Source organism: Acanthopagrus latus, chromosome 22, assembly GCF_904848185.1.
Source record: "Acanthopagrus latus isolate v.2019 chromosome 22, fAcaLat1.1, whole genome shotgun sequence".
In the NCBI taxonomy this organism is placed as follows: Eukaryota; Metazoa; Chordata; class Actinopteri; order Spariformes; family Sparidae; genus Acanthopagrus; species Acanthopagrus latus.
The window spans coordinates 24,810,966-24,828,534 of NC_051060.1; the positions used below are offsets into that span (position 1 = coordinate 24,810,966).

Consider the following 17,569-nt stretch of genomic DNA (forward strand, 5'->3'; position numbering starts at 1 on the left):
GCGGTGCAACCCGGCCTGATTACTCAACACCCCCCCGTCCAGAAACCCTTATCTCAAAGCGAACGGCCCATCAGAACACACACACACACACACACACACACACACACACACACACACACACACACACACACACACACACACACACACACTTTTAATAAGAGGAGGATGAAGAAATATCCCACAATCCTCCTGTGAGCGACCCCGCGGGATACTCCAGTTAAAGTCTCGGGATAATTCTGACTCTCAGATTAATTAAATTTATTAACAAGACTGACACTTTATAACACCTGTAATTAACAGATGCTGAATGTAAACATCACATTAAGTGAAGTAATGATTCATAAAACATTTATTAAGTAATTGTGAAGATAAAAAACATCAGTTTCAACTTTCTGATGCATCAAAATAAAGTTTATAAATGAACCACACCGTATTTATTAATCATTTACAGTGTTATGAACATAAATCACAACTGTCCAATAAACAACAGTTAACAGTTAAATAAGGTTTAATTAACTATAATTATGCCATTATCAATCAAATGGAATTGTTTATTTTAATGATACCATATATATAAACTAAGTCTTACCATGAAAAAAAACACAGTGGAACAGTATAAAGTTTGCTGTGCTTTAAGTTTGTTTATTCAGTTTGTGGATGTTTCTCAGCTCATTAACATTTCTTCACCCAAACTACAGATTGCTCCTTTAAAAAGTTAAGACTCGGCTCGATAACAAAGAAATCGTCACGTTCGCTTCACCGGTGAGGAAGTCTGAGCCGCCGACGAGATGTTTGAGCAGGAAAATGATTTTAATTAACCAAATAATGTCAAAGATTAAAGCCGACGTCCCAAAAAGTCGAAATGTTGCACTTTGTAATCTGTTACAGTTTCTACTCGTGTTTCAAAGAAAGAGTGAAGACGTTGTGTTGAAATACTCTGTTCCTCTGTGAGCGGTAACAAGTCACCCACAGGGAAAGTCAGTTACAGGTAACTATGTTATCAAACAGATGTAATCGAGTATAAAGTGCAGAATTTGTCTCCAAAATCTAAAAAGAAGCAGAAGAATTAAGTAAAAGGAAAGAAAAAGGAAACGCTGAAGTAAAGTAGAAGTTCCTTCAGATTCGTACACACAGAACTAAACGTACTCAGTTTCTCTCCCACAGACTCTGAAGACTCGACATGCAGACGGCTGTAACGCTGCCAGTGAAGACTGTGATGTGGAAGAGTCACAGCAGGATTCATTAACAGACACAGTAACTATAAAAAGCTCTTCTTCCAGGAGAGGCGCTGACTCATGGATTCGGTAAAGCGGGCCGACTTCCTCAGCACAGGACCAGAACCACACAGGTAGAGACACAGTCGTCTAACTTCTGGTCTAAATCCGTCGTCACTGGGAGCGTTCAGCATCTTCTGTCGGGCCGGAGCAGAGCTTCCTCCAGCCTCCCTCAGGGGGGAAGGTGACTGGACCGGAAGAGGAAGTCAGAACAAGAAGCGGGCCGGACACGAGCAGAACTACATTAGATCACTCTCATTCCTCGAGCTTCTGGCTTTCCAGATGGAGTCTCGGCTGAGTCGACTCGAAGGAATGTGATCACATGCGATTGATCGGCCTCCATGACGACGCAGAGTGACTCAGTGGAGCCACGTGTTGCCATGGCGGCGAAATGACTGAGTAACTGAGAGCGAGCTGACATTTCTATACGTCTCCATGGAAACGTGAGGAACCACCCTCAGCCGTCGAGGTGTCGGTGCCCCTTTTTGCTATTTCAGTGCCTCCTTGCTTCCCTCATGAAGGAGGTGTGGTGCTGTTGGAATGGGGTGGAGGGGATGTGAGCGGCGCCGAGATCCTTTGTTCAACGCCGGAGAAACAAAAATAATCAGTCCAGTGTTTATATTTGAGTAATGAACGTTTCATTTTGGAGATTCTGACCTTTTCCAGGATGCCCAGTGGTGAGCGGCCATGGATCCAGTCCAGCGACACACAACAAGAAGTGTGGTTGGCTGGTCGGTCTCTGTAAATATTTCTCCTGGGATCCGTCGTTAATGGCCACCATGATTTTACCCAGAGGAGCGTTCAAGTCTCGTCTGGTGGCTGTTTAGTTTCCTCAGCAGCAGCGCCTGCCCGTGTTTTTACAGTAAGAGAGCGTGAATGTGAAGCTGTCAGAGCCACGAACAACATTCACAGTTCAGTTCTGTTTTCAGTTGGATATTTGTGACATTACTTCTGTTTATTCTGCCTCATCTGACCCACCAAAGGTCTCGCTGGCGTCCGGCTGCCTGTGAGCGGTCGTTTGCTGATGGCCAAATCAGGACACATTCCACAGAGGTCACAGGTCGAACGCAGTGGAAATCTACAGGATATATTCAGGAATGTAGGATTTAAAGGTGACTGACACTTTCATCAGTTTTACTCTTAACACACACAAACACACTCAAAACTTAAACACAAGGAGCCACATTGAATTAAATCTAGTTAAATTAAAATCCCTCGCCCGAAAAATGATGACTCACTCACATCGTTTCCAAAGTGAAGATTCAAGATTCAAAGATTTAAGAGGATGATCAGCCGTGAGAACAGATGAGAGAATTTACATCAATATATAAAATATACATACAACAAATAATGAATAGATATAATAATTCATGTGTGACCAGCAGAGTGAACTGAACCTCTGATGATCCGACTGGTTCTGTAAACATTTCGTTGCTCTCTGGATTCATAATTCCACATCATGTAGAAGTGATGAGGGAAACGTCGATATCGTGTCTCAAACATAAATGTGGATTATCTTGAGTTTGGCTGATTAACGAGCTACAGAGTCGATCTTTGCCCAAATCTGGACTTCCTGCCTGCTGTGAGTGACGGAGCGGACGGGGAGCGGCCGACAGCTGTGGACGTTACAGATGTTTCATGTGCTGTTGAGACAAGTTGAGCTGAAATGATGAAATCAGGATTAAGGAAGTCCTCCAGCCATTCATTTCACCAGAACGGCTGTGTGTGTGTGTGTGTGTGTGTGTGTGTGTGTGTGTGTGTGTGTGTGTGTGTAACTCACCTTTGACCTCCAGGTGTGCAGTGTTAACAGCAGCGAGCCTTCACAGTGCTGCTCTCTGAGGGGACGGAGAGCCGGAGGAATGAATGTTGGGCAGCTTACTCTCTATACAACACGTTACACATTACTAGTTACCTTCATCTACAGTGATAGAATACGTTACAGTGCTACTGGCTCTGCAGAGGAATCTGTTACTGACAACACCAACAAAACGCCCGAATCACCTCTGCTGAACAGTTAACAGCTGTCGTGGTGTGTTGAAGTGATGAGGGAGGCGATGATATGATGTATATCGTGCTGCAGCTCAGTGGGTCCAGCTGGTGGACTGATGATCAGAGGGTTCGAGTCCCGGCTGTCCTGGGGCTGCGCTACATGTCCAAGTATCCTTGAGCAAGATACTGAACCTGAAGTTGCTCCTGATGTGCAGTTGGCACCTTGTGAGGGTCCTGCGATGAGCTGGCAACCCGTCCAGGGTGAATCCTGGCCTGCGCCCAGCGAGTGAACTGGATCTGGCCCCAGTAAGCAGCGACGTCCGGCGACGCTCACGGATTAGAGGAAGACAACAGAATGTTGGTGTGGACTGAACGCTCCACTTCACTCAGGATCTGGATCGAAACTCGTCATGTGACGTAACTGTAGGAACATATTACTGACATATTATCAGTTATACGTGTTATAATACTCTGTTACTGCTAAATGAAATATATCTCTATATCCACAGAATGGGAAACTGAAGATTGTAATTTAGGAAACGACACAAAACAAAAAACTCTGATAAGGACAAAGCTCAGCGCACAGAGGTAATCAAATAACCAAGGATCAATCAGTCTCTCTGTCCCTGATCCACCTCACCCTCCACAGCAGCAGCAGCAGCAGCAGCGGCCCGGCTGGGTTGGACCAGAACACACACAGTGTTTTCATTACCTTTGACCCGAAGTGACGTTTGTCTGTCCGTTTGACGAGGGCTGCCAGCAATGTTAACGTTCTGCCAAGGACCACAGAGAACCGGTACCAGGGAGGAGGAAAAGGGAGGTGTTTCCATGACACACACAGACACACACACACACACACACACACACACACACGGGCACCATACTTTATCACTCGCCCTGATCCACCCACACCCCGGGGAGTTGACTCAGCTCTGTTGCTATGTCATGAGTGGTGACAGTGGACACACACACACACACACACACACACACACACACACAGAGCACATGTCCACCCAGATGACCCGGTGTGCCACACACACCCTCCAGGGAGCTGCTGTCATTATATAAACACACACACGCACTACAAAGACAGTGAAAGTACAACTTATCAGTTTCCTGAACGAGCTCATTGTCTCAGGTTCTGCTGCAGGATCACAACAGATCAGAACTTTGAACTTGTTCAACATTTGAGTGAACAGTGACGCTAATAACCATCGTTAACAAACGTAAATGTGTTGGACATTTAACAAACCATGAAAAGCTTTATAGACATTTCATAAGTGATTGTAAATGTTTATTTCATCAGTTACGACTTTATAATGACGTCCAGATATTGTTTATAGATGAACGACACTGTGTTCATTAACTGTTGGCTGAGTATCAGAGTCAAGTTGGATTAATCACAGATTAAAGTCTCATCAGACAAATGAACGTTGTTAAGGAGAAGCTGCACGTGAGCATCACATCTGTATGTTTCATCCTGGTGTTAAATACTTTTTAGATCAACAGAGTTTAAAATCTTCAGAGATGAAGCTCAAATAAACCAACAAACTAAAGGAACATGAACGATGATCTCTCATCATTTAACATTTTTTAATGTTATTCTGCAGGATTTCTACAGATTCATTGATGGTAAAAGTAAATAAAATGAGAACATTTAAAATCATTATCCTCGCTGGTCGTCGACTGGCTACTAGACTTTTGTACTTTGACAGAATTTCAGTTTGTTCGTCTCGACGAAGCTGCAAGTTAACGTGAAGTTCAACATCGTCGTCTCGACACAGTTAATGATCTAATGTGCAGGAAGCTCATGTGACAGAACAATGGTCGCATGTTTTTATGTTCATATAATTATTCCAGTAATATTACTATTCTTTCATCGGAACTCTGCAGAATTCAATGAATTTTGGCTTGGATCATTTTCAATATTGTCCATTCTTTAAAGACTTCCAGCATTTCCTCAGGTTTCATGTTTTCGTCCTCAACAGATTCCCACTGAGATTAACGGCTGCCAGCAGTTGATTTCCAGGAGAGCGAGTTGCAATTCCAATAAAGTTTCTATTTTTACAGATCGTCACTTGGTCACAACACCTGAGACGCCTTATTAGGTCAAAGCTACCAGAAGTTATCAGTGAAGCCGTTCAGGAAGAAGAAGAAGGAGAAGGAGAAGAAGAAGGAGAAGAAGAAGGAGAAGAAGAAGAAGAAGAAGGAGAAGAAGAAGAAGAAGGAGAAGGAGAAGGAGAAGGAGAAGGAGAAGAAGAAGGAGAAGGAGAAGAAGAAGAATAAGGAGAAGAAGAAGAAGGAGAAGAAGAAGAAGGAGAAGAAGAAGGAGAAGAAGAAGGAGAAGGAGAAGGAGATGGAGAAGAAGAATGAGAAGGAGAAGAAGAAGGAGGAGAAGAAGAAGAAGAAGAAGGAGAAGAAGAAGGAGAAGAAGAAGGAGAAGAAGGAGAAGAAGAAGGAGAAGAAGGAGAAGAAGAAGAAGAAGAAGAAGAAGAAGAAGAAGGAGAAGAAGAAGAAGAAGAAGAAGAAGAAGAAGAAGGAGAAGAAGAAGAAGAAGAAGAAGAAGAAGAAGAAGAAGAAGGGTTGTTGCTTAAAGTTTTTCTGATTGCTGATATTTCTTCTCTACATAATTGTTGCTGTTTTTTGTGACGCTGCTTCTTTCTCAGGTGTCACAACTAAAACTGATGTAAACTGTGCTCGTCCCCGTGCAGGCGGTCGGCCATGACACCCAGCAGAGGATCAGTTCTCATCTGACTCGTTTCTTTAATGTGTCACATGGTTTTGGTTCATTTGATAAACTTGAGTCAATTGTTTTTTTTATTATTGTCTAGTTCATCTTTCAGTCCTCGTCACTTTTCACCTCTTTTGTTCCAAATCATTTAAATTAACTCTCTTTCATCTGATCCTGTGAAGTCATTTTCTGCTGTAACCCCCAAATTTAAAGGGAACATCCGATCTTTTCTCTCCATCTTTAATGAAAGCTGGAGGAAATGATTTCTTCAGGCTGCTGCTGTCTCAATCAGCAGTGTGTGATCGGCACTATTGTGACATGTGAGACTTTTGTTAGTTACCAGTTCTGATGTTTCTCAGATGTCATACGTATAAAACTGTATGAACTATAAACAGTTTGAACACATTTGGGAGCAGCTCTTGTGGTTGACAGAGCGGACTCTCCTCCAGGTCACTGCAGCTCCGTGTCGCTGATATTTTCAGCCGGTCATGCTTCTCAGACTCTTGCAGGGATGTTCTTCGCTTTCCTTCTCTGACCCTCGCTGACCTGTGAGGAACTCGCTGTGAGGATATTATGTTTCACCATCTGAGACTCACAGATAAATACCGCTTGTGTAAATCATGTCCTGTGCTGCGGTGCAGAGGGTCGGGAAGGTAGATCCCCCCCCCTCAATAGCAGGAAGTGCCCCCTGGTGACTCCTGGGTGACATCACAAGCCTTCAGGTTAAACAAGCTGAACATAAAACAGCTCTGTCATTTTTTTGTCTTTGTTCTCTCTCAGAACATCAACCACAACCAGGAGAGAGACTACAGATTGTATTCATCTTATTGTAGAGGAGGTCAGCATTATAACGACAGAGCTGATCAGAGTGAGACTATCGTTGGCAGTTTGTTGGAGTTTGACCTTTCAGAATAAAACTCCTGGTTCTTGTTTGGCTGATGCAGATGGATTTTACTGGCTTTGGAACAGAAGCTCTACCAGAAGTTGTGAGGGACATTCTGAGCTGAACACAGGAAATTATTGCGTGGAAATATCAGGCTCAGGCTTTCCTGTATAAAGGCTCTGAAACCGAGCCGAGGTCGGTGATAAAGTCCATGAAAGGGAACTGAAATATGTTTGTTTCCCATCAGAGATACAATTTTTAAAAAACTTTCCGTCTTAGATGAACACAAGATAATAACATAACACACATGTCACAACATTTGTATGAATAATAGTGAATCTTCTGAGAAGACTTGAGGACTTTCAGACAGCTGAACTACTTTGATGCAGATGAAGTAAAGATGGGTTGCAAAATAATTCTACGAACACAGTAGTTCCACAATTCTTCTTTAGATCCCCAAGGCTGTGGATCTTGACAGATTGATCGCAGGGAAAAATCCACCTCATTGTGTTGTGCCGAGCCGCGGCCTCGGCCTCCTGTGTGCCTCTTTACAAACAGTAGTAACACCAGCGTTTCCCCTCAGGTTTCCTCCTCGCTCTTCCCGCTCCCACCCGAACGCTGCTGCCCTGCCACTGATGAATGCATGCAGGGACGGACAGGAACGTCCCTCCACTGTTCCCCCCTGCAGTAAATAAGACGGCCTCTCCGAGGAGGTAACGCTGGCACGCTGTCAGAAATATTCTCAACTTCCTGTGACCCCCAGAAACAAGAACAATGGCTCTGGGCTCCTGTGAGACGAGTGTAAGTACCAGTTTTTTAAACATTTATTGTCCGTGTTCTACGTGTTCTGGTGCAAACACACATTTATCATTCGTCCCTTTACACACTCGTCGTCGCACACATGGAAACACTCGGGTCAGCAGACACGTGACGATGTTGGACGAGCTGATTGTTTTCGTGCTGCTGGCTGGAGAAACATCAAGTGAGAGTGAAGCATGAGAGCAGGAAAGCTGCAGACCAGGAGGACTGAACAGGACTCAGAGTCCTGATGCGTGTGACGGACTCGGCTTCTTCCCCCGAGACTCTGAGCTCCCTCGTCTCGCAGTTCACACAGACTGTGGTCGGTCCTGCTCTTCATCTTCTTCATCTTCATCTTCTTTTAGTATTACTGATTCTCATATCTCCATTATTGAATCTGTTACTTCTGTTGTAGCCTCTAGTTTAAGGAGCCATAATGAGTTTCTGCCCTTGTTAGTCTCAATCAGGATTATAATGTGGTTAGTTAATGGCTGAATATTTCCTCAGAATAACATAATCCGTTTTCTGTGATGTAGTTACTGAATTTGAACCTGGACTGTGCAGGACTGTGTGATGTGGACACTTTGTGCTTTCCAGCTGAAATTAAACAACGTTCAAACTTTAATTAAAGCCAGAAGCACCTCAAGCTCCCGAACCTCCGAATTTAAACTGAACTTTACTTCACAGGAAGCTCGCTGTCCTCCGTCCTCCCCCACTTTTTTAAAATAAACTCACTCTTCCATTACAGCTCAGCTATTTGTGTAACCTTTGACCTCTCAGTGTTCAGTCCCATGCTTACATGTGTATGTGCAGATAATGTACAAGGACTCGAAATCCAGAGACGGAGGTCAAACTGCAGGAACTGAACTGAGAACCAGCAGCATCATATCACAGTGTAACTGTCAGAAACATGGTGTCACGCTTCACTCGTGTGCGCTCACTAGGTGTGTGTGTGTGTGTGTGTGTGTGTGTGTGTGTGTGTGTGTGTGTGTGTGAGATTATCAACTTGAAGGTCTTGAACTAATCTACGCAGGAATTTGTGCGTTTTTCCGTCAGACAGTTCAGGATTGTGCGGTGGGTTGTGTCGTCGAGCGAGGCAGATTTTCCCTCACGTCCTGCTGCACGACGTGCGATACGCAGACACACTGCTCGCACGATGTGTTGAGGGAGGACGAGTGCTTTGGTGTTGTTAATGGGAAATGAACCTTCGGAAGTTGGCTGCTGTTCTCGGTGGCTGCGGACGAGAAGAGCCTGCGACTCCCTTTAATCAGCGTCTTTGTGAGTCCGACCTGGTTTTCCCACAGATTAAAACCTCCCCTGTGTAAAACAGCCTCGTCCCCGACGCTCTGACCTGTATGTGAGGTCACAGAGCAGCGCTGGGAACGCTGCACTTTTTTCCTCGGTTTGGTTTTTGTGGTATATTTATTTTCATGGCAGGAATTTCTGACAAATTACGAGCAGCAGGAAAGTGAACCTGCAGCCTGGAGACTCTGCTGAACTCCGTCCTTCCAGCTGGACAGATGACGGGATGATGTATTGATATATATAATAAAGGTGACCTCCGTTACCTGCACACAGTCATGTTGTCCGTGTCTTTCATGGTGTCCCTGTTTTATTTTGACAGTGTGCGATCATGTGTCGTGTGGTGTTTTTATTTCCTCTTCCTGTGTCCACCTGCACCTGTCTGAGCTTCCTCACCTCACCTGTGTGATTTCCTGAAGCTTCCTGTGTCGTCTCGTCTCGTCTCGTCTCGTCTCGAGTGTGTTTGGTTTCTGCTCATGTGAACTTTGCTTTGCGGGTTTTAAGATATTATTGTGATATTTTATAGACATTTCAAACAACAATGAAACTGGATGAACGAACAGAGAAAGCTGCGTATCATTAAGAGAAGGTTAACATGAGCAGCATCCATCTACACATCATGTCATGAAGATGCTATTAATGTTATTTACCACAGGTTAGTTAATACACATATAATAAGCATTAAGTTACTGCTAACAAATGCATCTTGTTAACATTTATCAAAGGTTAATTAAGATTCTAACAGGTTCTATGTTTTATATAAAAATGTAACTTTTATCATAAATAAGTCAGAAACAATAATAATGTTGAGAAGAGACATTAGTAATCAGTTACCTGATGTATTGATTCATGATAATAGACTGTTAGATAAATTATACATTGATGATTACAGTTAATTAAATACGTGTTAATGTTAATTACTGCATTAACTAATGTTAGTTGTTGCCCTTATTGTGAAGTGTTACCAGTCACAGAAAATGTGTGGGAGGACATAAACACAGATAAAGTCTTTTAATGTATTTCAGGGATCCTGATTGAAACAGCTTGACTCAGTGTTTATTCAGATTATCAGGTGTGCAGCAGCTGACACGACTCACTGACAGTAACAAGACATCGTGAATAAACCTCGAGCTCGTTTATTTTGGCACAGTTTGTATCGTACGCAGATAAAATGTTTGAACTCCTCCAAACGTAAAGTTGAAAGATGGCGGCATTAACGGTCAGCGAGCACAATGAGGTGCAACTTATGTCATGATGTGATTCTGAGTGAACGGACCCGAGGTTCCTGTTGTCTGACCTGACAGAAACTCTGCAGGACTGAACATGATGTGGACGTGAAGTTTTCATCATCAGAGGATTCAAAGATTCAGTCTTCTTTTAGATATCTTCTCTTTTTCCAGCACAAATCTGTTACCGAGCATGTTTTTAATCAAACGCCAGTCTCAGGATGATGATTCCTTTTGTTTTTCAGTGTTTCTGTCTTCTAGATTGTTAATGCAGCAGGTAACAAGTTGGGTCACTGGTCAAACACATTTCCCAGCATGCCTTGTATTGCAACTGTTAGGGAGGAAACAACCACATTTAATACTTTTTAATAAACGGTGGATAGCCTGTAAGAAAACAGTTTTTGGACATTTCCACAGCCGAGGGCAAAATATAAATAGATAAAACATAAATTATAACTCAACACCAAGTGTATTAGCAGCATACAACCAGGGAACATGCTACATGTAGCTGCTAGCACGACAGTTTTAATGAAACGTTGATATATTTGGATCTTTTAATGCTGATCGATGATGATAATAAAAGGTAAAAGACCAGTGAGGAGGAAAACTGTGTCGGTGTCCAGCAGTGTGGCTGCTCGCTGCGATGTGTCCTGATGTGTCAGATCGTCTTCGGTTAATAGATTCAGCTTGATGACACAGTCTGCTACTAAATACCTGCAGCAGGAGGAGTTCCTCTCTGGTTGAGTTCTCAGCACATGTTTTTCCACTCAGCACATCTGGAACGAGGCTGCAGCTCCATGATAATGCTCATTTATGAACTACGATCACAAACTGTGTTTCACCGACTTCACAGTCATTTGTGTTCTGCAGACTTATATTATTTTCTTTATGTGTGTGTGTGTGTGTGTGTGTGTGTGTGTGATCCTGGTCCGAGACACGACTGTTGTGGTGCCAGCTGGAGCTGTTCTGAGTGCCAGGTGGGTTCAGTCGGACCTTCAGAACATTCTGAGTAATCCTGGGTTTGGAAGAAGTGAACACGTTGAGCGGCGTCGTGGCTGCGGAGAGTTCAGATCATTTCTGAACCCTCGTGTTGACGTGTCAGAGTTTCAGTTGCTAATAATCTGAGAGTTTGGCGTATTTCAGCCTCTCCAGTTGTTCAGCTGACACGCTGGTGCATCATCCTGGTTTTCGGTGTTCGGTTGAGTTATTTCCTGCATTATTTTGTTTCTCTCCTCATGTGTCATATTTGCTTTACACTTCCCGTCTTTGTTTTCTTCCCGCTGGTTTTCTGTGCACACCTGTGTGTCATTAGTTAACCAGTTCCAGGTTAGTTCACTCATTGTTTTCTCTTTTCTCTCCGTCAGTTTGTCTTTTTTTCCCTCCTGGTGTTGGTTAGTCGGAGCTTCCTGCGCCTGCATCTGATCCTCGCGTGTCCTGTTTTCACCGTCTTCTGCCAGATTTTTCTTCGCCTGCATTTTGATTATTGGATTCCAGGTTTTCTTAGTAAATCTCGCCTTTTTGTTTCTTGACCTGCCTGTTGTATTCTTGCTTATTAACACATCCAGCAGAGACGAGGCACCGTTAGCGTTCGTCTGGTAGCATAACGCCGACACAGTGACCGCAAAACAATTATCACCTGATTTGTGGATTATCCAGCTTTTCCTCTCTCGAATGTTAACAACTTGTGTTAAAGTCTGACACCTGATTTGACAGCAGACCTTCACTGTTCCTTTATTTTCTTGCCAACAGTCTTTACCTAAATCTTCTGTTAATTCACAACCTGTGTGTGTGAATGTGTGCTGGCTGTCTTGGCTCGTTCTCCTGCAGTGTAAACACGCTGGTTCCTGGTTGTGCATATTTTTGGGAGATTTGAGGCTGCAGGAGAGCGAGGGGTCGAGGGTGTACCAGACTTGGCTGCATCGCTCGGTACAACAGGCCGTGTTTATAGAATCAACAGTGCGTCTGAACAGAGGAAGCGCCAACGGAGAAAACTTATCTTTTAAATTAGGACTTGAGCTGACTGAATGTTTTCTTTGTTATCTCAACTTTACTACAGGATCTGTAGAAGGAAGAGATGATATCCTGTCAAAAAACTGAACTTTATGTAGGACTCAAACAGAAACAAGGCTGCAGTTCATCACATCGTGAACAAAGCAACAGATGGACCAGAATCAAGATCATGAGTAAGTTGGTTCAAACACAAAGTGCTGTCACACACGTTTAGTTAAGAATATAAATGATGTCTTTGTGTACATGGAGGGTTGTGTTGTGCTTTGTGTTGATGTAAGATGTGAGTGTCAATTCTTCCTTTATCCAAGTTTTACTGACACAGAAGGAAACAACTGTGTCTGTTGGTTTTCACCTTTAAAATAGCAAAAAAGCTTCAGAATAACACACACAGATTGATTAACTCAACTTCATTCTCAGTATAATTATAATTCTCATAATTAAACAAACGCCACAGAGGAGGTTGTTCAGCCGGGGAGAGAAAGATCTGTTGACACAGACGGATTCTCCTCCAACCGTCTGTCTTCTCTGGACAACATGTCCACAGTGTTTCTGTCAGACAGCAGTCTGGACCTGCGGAGCAGTAAAACCTCCATGTGACCATGTTGTCGCCTCATTACGACCCACAGTCAGTAACTGTGCAGCCTAATAACAGGAATAACAGACGCACTCCAACATTTACACCTTTATTCTGCTGATAATCTGACAGAATCAGACACAACACCGACTCTTACAGCTCTGATAGTTTAATAATGCAACTGATCAACCTGTAAACTGAGAGAGTTGACACAGAGACGATTAAAGCACAAATAAGATAAAAGTTCCTTCTGCCGTCTACTTGAATATGATAGAAATCATGATTATTGAGTCACATATGACACATGAAGCACAGCAGAGAGTAAATTAAAACTCTCTCTAATTAAAAATGAATGAATCTGTTCAGTGAACTGAGCAGTTTGTCAGAAGATGCAGGACAGGAAACTCCACACTGACCTCGGTGACTCTGGTGCTCCGATGTCACAACAGTGTTATGAAATCTCATTTCTGCCGTCACAGTGAACATTTTGGTGAAATTTGTGGTTTCCTTGACATCGTGTGATTAACATGTGTATTAGCTTCATCATCTGAGGGTGAAACTGAAGGAGACATTAAAGAAAACGTTGCATCACTGTGGAAACTCCTTCAGTGTCGCTTCATGGTGACCACAGCATCATCCAGCCGCGGTGACACGCTGGTGTCTCAGCAGCTCCCCGATCATCAGATACGGCAGAGATATTCACAGTTACCACGATTATATCTGCTGAACGCTGAAAGTTGTTGTGTTAAAAGAGGAAAGCTGTAATATTCTGAGACTTTAACACTCACTCACCAAAGTATACGAGCACTGTGTCAGCTTATTGTTACAGATTTTAAAGGAGCGCTCAGAATTTTGACTTTGTGCAACAGTGTGGACTGTTAGGAAGGAACAGGAAATGTTAAAACGTGCAAATATATCCAAGTCAAACAGAAACAGAAGTAATAGCATTTTCTGTCAGAACACTTGGACTTTATGCTATCAGGAAACCCGTCCCAGGAGCTCAATAGAATTTTTCCATCTGACGATGGTTCTGTTACTGTGTTGTAACCTGCAACATCCAGCAGAACATTTTCTTTGGAAAAGCAGAACCCGTCCTGCTTCGTGTCCCGGCTTTAATGCGTCTCATGTGACGAGTGACTAGTTGCATCATCAATTTTCAGATTTCCCTTTGCTGGGTCACAAAAATTTCCATGTGTGCTGAAGTTCTCCTGGACAGTGAGTGGTGTTTGAGCTGGCGACCTCGTCACCACACTCACTTTACACAGCAGTGGAAAAAAAGTAGGAACAAAACGATCTGTGAGGGGAGAAGAGAAAGTCCCCGGCGTGAAAACGTCAACCGAGTCTTTGGCGTCATCTGTGACCTGCTGCTTCTGTCTGGCTGCATCACCGCGTGTCAGTGAACGCTGGTTTAGTCTGCACAGGACAGAGTGTGAGTAAGTGTGTGTGTGTGTGTGTGTGTGTGTGTGTGTGTGTGTGTGTGCGGTTCATTGGTCAGATATGTTGTAGTAAAAAGTACAAGAGTGATTAATTCTGTCAGACGAATGATTTGACGTCAATAATCTTTTTTTGGGACGCACTTCGTTCTCGGGAGGAAAAGTTGCTCCCACAGAAAAGAAGTTTTCTCAAGTGCTGCATCTTCTTTTTGTCAGCTGATGATTAATTTACCTCCAAAATTAATGAAGACACGAAGTTCATTTTTCCACCAGGGATTCTTTCTGACCTCAGAATTAAAAAAAAAAAAAAGTCAGTTGAGAATATTTCGGGGAACATCGTTTCTTTTGGGAAAGAAAATCATGGGAAGTCAGTTTACTGGCATCGAGCATGAGACCGTTCAGTCTGGTGTCATCGAGTCAGAACCAGTTAGAATTTATTTCTGTAGTTTCTCAGGAAATAATTCACATGTGGAAAACCTGCAGAGAGACCAGCCCACCTAGACTTAAATCAACAATAAGAAGTGATTCCAGTTTATTTCCAGCAGGTTTTGCTTCTGTAGTTCTGGACGACGTTGTTATCGGTTATGTTGACGCAGCAGATCCAAAAAGCTCCGGTGGGACCAGCAGCAGCAGCCAGGTTGTAAATGAGCTGCAGTGCAGTTGGACCCTGATGAAGAGATCATTGTGTGATTTGTGGAGTTATCAGATTATTCAAGTGTTAATGTGAACTTTATTAAGAGCTGTCATCAGATTATGAAGAATCTGATAAACACATTTAGTTTTTTGCCCAATATTCTGTTTGATCTGTAAACAGTTAATCCTTCTGTTCTTTTGTGAAATGTGTGCATGTGTGAAAACATGAAAGAAACCTGATGTTGTTAAAATGTAAGCAGACGCAGATGCATTTTCTGCTCATATGTGTAACGTAACCTGACCAACCCCGATAAGAAACGCCACGCTGACGGGATGGTTTAACGGTTTGCAGTGGAGGCAGACGGCCGTCCACCATCAGGCCCGGTTCTGCTCGAGGTCTCTTCCTGTTGAAACCGCTCGCTCCAGGGGGAAATGTTGGGTTGGATCTAAATCAACCAGTTTGGTTTAAACCTGCTCAGTGTCATGAGATGACTTTTGTTCTTTGAATGTTGTTTTGGTCTTTTCATTACAGATACAGATGAGCTGAATCATGGAAACCAGTTTTTTTCCATCAACGCATCACTGAAGAACATGTAAACACGTCACACCAGATTATTGTCGGAAACCTTTTTATATTCCCAGTTATCAGACTATTCATGTCAACATGCTCCATTTATTTGGAGGTCAAACTGAACGTCTGCACACCTGAAAACTCTCATTGCAGCAAAACTGAAGCAACACCTGCAACACAAGGAGCAGTGTTAGCATCCATGCTAATGCTATTCTGATAACAGGACTGTAGAAACTGTGTGCAGACGACCGTCAGTGACATGATCATTAAATATGATGGTTGTCTTTGTCATCAGTCAATCATCAATCATCACTTTGGTTCTTATGTCAGGTGACTTCATAGTAAAAGAAAAGTAATTCTGTGATTCCAGTCCTGTAATATGAACTTTTCTGTTTCTATTCATTAACTCAGTCTCTCTTATAACTATCAGTTTGTTTCCATCGCAGTTTGTTTCTGAGACAGCACTGCCTTTAAAATCCGATGGCGGATCGGGAGAAGACAGTATTGTTGTGTGTGTTTCCACTGAGACCTTTAACAGATGAAGGTTTTAGTCTTCAGCTCCAGCAGCTGCAGAGAGTAGCTTCCCTCCATCGACGCCTCTGTCTGCTTCATCTGTTCATCTCTGCTTTCTCCTCCACAAAGTCTGGACAGCTAAACGTTTTACTTCTCTCTGCAAAGCTGCTCGTTCCCAGATTTCATCACTTGACTTTGTGTGTACAGTGTTAATATATCCTGCAGGAGTCAGAGCCAAAACCGCCGAAATAAACAGCGACAACTCATGCTGCTAAATCAAACACATTCAGACAACAGACTCATGCAGCTGACGCAGAAGAGCTCGATGGAACTGAAGGAATCTGTGAAGCTTCCACAGAAGCAGCTTCTCTCATCGTCACACTTCTGCCTGCACGATGCAACATTACAACAAACATGCTTTGTCTTTAAACACTGGAGACTCTGACAGGCACACGGAGCTACACATTACAAGTTTAATCACAGATTCCAATCACAGCTGAAACAATCAGTGCGCCTCGTCACAGCGTTCAGCGAGCAGCACTTCCATCGTTCCATAAGAAATCTGTCGTCCGTCTGAGTGTTCTGGAGTATTTTTAGCCGGCAGGTTGAACCTCGTCACCCGCTGGCTCTCCTGAGTGGCCTTGAGCCGTTTCCCCAGATGTGTGAGCCAGCGCTTGTTAAACAAAAAGTGACAATAAGGTTTCAATGCTTGTTAGTCAACATATTCAAGGCCTTGGGAAACTCTGTTCCCCGGTGAGGTACCTGACTCTCGCAGTCTTGCAGCACTTGGATGTGTTTTTTATTAGCTGATGATTTGAGAGGAAAATGTGTCTTTGTCCAGACATCCCCTTTGGCAAGAGCATTGTTTGTGTCACTGCGGAGGCCATTTAAGAGCTGCTGCAGTGATATTATAATAAAACAGCGCTGATATGCCAAGTCATAAATCCGGCGTGACAGTCTCTTGCCGCGGTGCCAGCTGTATTCACAGATATTCTCCTGCGCTGCTGCGGTGATTTAGTTCTTCCTACAACCATGGAGCATTGTTGCTGTTGTTACTGGAACCCCACAGACGTCCGACTCTGCTTGTTTTTCACGGGTGTCTTTTGGGAGACCGCAAGAACTCGAATAATACGTTCACAACGAGGCAAACCACCAGAAACAGAAACATTACTGTGGAAAATAGTCTCACACTGAACTTGTGGAATAATCAGCAGCAAGGTCTGTGTTGATGTGAGCTCCGAAACTCTCCACAGCTCAGGGTTTGGTTCACTGGCACATTGAGTCTCCTTATAAAACTTCCCGGAACACCACAGCTTTGGAAGGAGCTGTGCTCGGTCTCTGGACCCAAGCGAAGTCAAAGTTGAACCGACTCCCAGCGCAGAAACAAAGAGCTCTGTCAGAGCAGCGAATTAAAGACGAACTATTGAAACATCTTCTTTAACAGCTACGCCTCACTGACGACAGACAGACTCAGACTGAAGATACGTCGAAGTTCTTGTTGATTTCTCGGTGCAGACTCAGTTCTGCTCTTAATAACGATGATGTTTAAAGAGAGCGGCACATCTACAGCTTTAAACTACTAATGACGCGCTCATTAAAGTGAGTGTGCAGGATTTCAAGGGTTCTTTGTGT

The 17,569-nt window shown here is 43.4% G+C and overlaps 1 long non-coding RNA gene across 1 annotated transcript; it reads left to right on the plus strand.

Moving 5' to 3' along the window:
• Positions 1–632: 632 nt before the first annotated feature.
• Positions 633–8,410, plus strand: LOC119012816. The gene is made up of 4 exons (XR_005072604.1): positions 633–2,136; positions 2,258–2,386; positions 7,461–7,678; positions 7,801–8,410. It is a non-coding gene; the product is annotated as an uncharacterized LOC119012816 (long non-coding RNA).
• Positions 8,411–17,569: the final 9,159 nt, after the last annotated feature.